This window comes from Peromyscus leucopus, chromosome 11 (assembly GCF_004664715.2).
Source record: "Peromyscus leucopus breed LL Stock chromosome 11, UCI_PerLeu_2.1, whole genome shotgun sequence".
Taxonomy (NCBI): domain Eukaryota; kingdom Metazoa; phylum Chordata; class Mammalia; order Rodentia; family Cricetidae; genus Peromyscus; species Peromyscus leucopus.
In genome coordinates, this window is record NC_051072.1 from 63,994,952 (window position 1) to 63,996,958 (window position 2,007).

At 42.2% G+C, this 2,007-nt stretch overlaps 1 pseudogene; it reads right to left on the reverse strand.

Moving 5' to 3' along the window:
- Positions 1–665: 665 nt before the first annotated feature.
- On the reverse strand, positions 666–1,547 carry LOC114697394 (annotated as a pseudogene).
- Between the last annotated feature and the right edge of the window lie 460 nt (positions 1,548–2,007).

The window sequence follows — 2,007 nt, forward strand, 5'->3', positions numbered from 1 at the left end:
ATTATAGATGTGTGCCACCATATTAAAATAAAAATATTGTGAATTAATGCTTGTAAAACTCTTTAATTGGAGGAATGAGAATTAGAATGTTCTTTATTTAGGGGGAAGTCTGTTATGGCACAACCAAAGCCCACGCCAACCCTCTCTGTATACATCAGCTCATGTTACAACTTGGCATGTCTACTCTTTATATGTCCATTTCCCTCTGTTGTCTGCTGTGACTCTCAGGAGCAAGACTGTATCTTTTTATCTTTCTAGTAACTAGGACTTTAAACTGTATTAAATAAATAAATTAATTTTAGCGACTTATCCAAATATATTTATTAATCTCATTTTGAATTTTCATTTGTGCAACAATAATTGAAACTTTCTGTTATCTTATGGTTAAAGATAACTCTTTTTCCCCGTAATGTATTTGAAACATTATTAATAAGATGATGGAAAAGAAAATGTCACAACTCATTTGAAATGCACAGTGTAAATAAATAACAGTTAAATCATAGGCATTAAATGTTGTACATATGTTAAGTAATAACAAGACCGCTTTCCTTAGAACCTTAAATATCGACAAGGAAATTGTCATGTCATTAGATTTTTTAAAAAACAGAAGTCTTTATTTTCATGTTTCTCAAATTAAGCTGGCTGAGCTGGTTGCTCTGAGTGGATTAGTTGAAGACCAAGTCCAGATCCTCATCTGGTTCCTCAGACTTTTCCTGGGCTTCAGCCTTGTCTGGGGCTGCGGCAGCAGCTGACGCAACAGCAGTGGCAGTAGCCACAAATGCAGATGGATCAGCCAAGAAGGCCTTGACCTTTTCAGCAAATGGGAAGGTGTACTCAGGCTCCACAGACAAAGCCAGGACCTGCTTGTACCCACTGATAATAGAGTATGGCACCGAGGCCACAGTCAGGCACCCAATCCACAAACAAACACTGGCAACATTTCGGACATCCTCTAGGAAGCGAGAGTGCCAAGTCTGCTCTGTGATGTCAAGTACTTCCGGGTTGTGAATGCTGCAGTTATCAAACCCCCGCTGGATGACCAGCCCAAAGGAGAAGGGGGAGGATCACCATGTTCATCAGTATGGCTCCACTGGCTCCTACTTTGTCTCCAGTTTTTATCATCCGCACAGCACTCAGAATTTCAATGGTACCTCTGGAGATTTTAATGGTGAAGCCTAAGGCCTGGAAGAAAGAAGGCTTCTCGGGCCCCAGACCTTTGTTCTGGGCTGGCACCGTGGCTTCACACAGGGCGATGGTAACAGCGGGGCTGTGGCCAACACCCTCTTGGCCAGCAGCATGTCCCTAATGTCAGTGAGGTCCTCCTCGGTGAACACAAAGCCCCATTCTCCTGGATATGAGGTAGCAGTTTATCCCAAACTGGGTTGTTTTCCAGATGTTTCCGGATGGCCTTGCCCATCAGGTTCAAGCTTTCCCACCCAGCCTACATTGTCTGCTTCCACAATGAAGCATTTTGGCTAATTACCCAGAAGTTGGATGATCTTAAGGAAGTAGGTGGACTGCCAGGTTGTCCTGTCTTCCCTGGGCATCACGGCGGTGTTTCAGGGATTGGCACACAGGGTTTAAAGATGATGTCACTCTAATGAGATGCCAAGTGAGAAAAAGGGTCATTAGGATTTTTTTAAAGCAAGCACAGCCCAATATGGATTAGTAGTTGTAGACATTAAAAGAGGAAAAGAGAGCCACACATTTGTAAAAGCATGTCTACTGACAGAAGACTACACAGTGTCTCTGGAGGCCAGAGGTGTTGGATCTCAGGAGTTGAAGCAGTAGGCCACTTGTGAGTTGCCAGATGTAAGTACTGGAATTCAACTCAGGCCCTCTGGAAGAGCAAAACGTGCTTTTAACCTCTGAGGAAATCCACAAAGAATCAATAAAAAGTTAAAAAAAATACCTAAAACAAATCAATCAATAGTAATAAGCAATAAGTAAACAAAAGAAAATCAATGGATAGGGTAGAATGGGCTGACTAGGGAGAAAACGTACAAA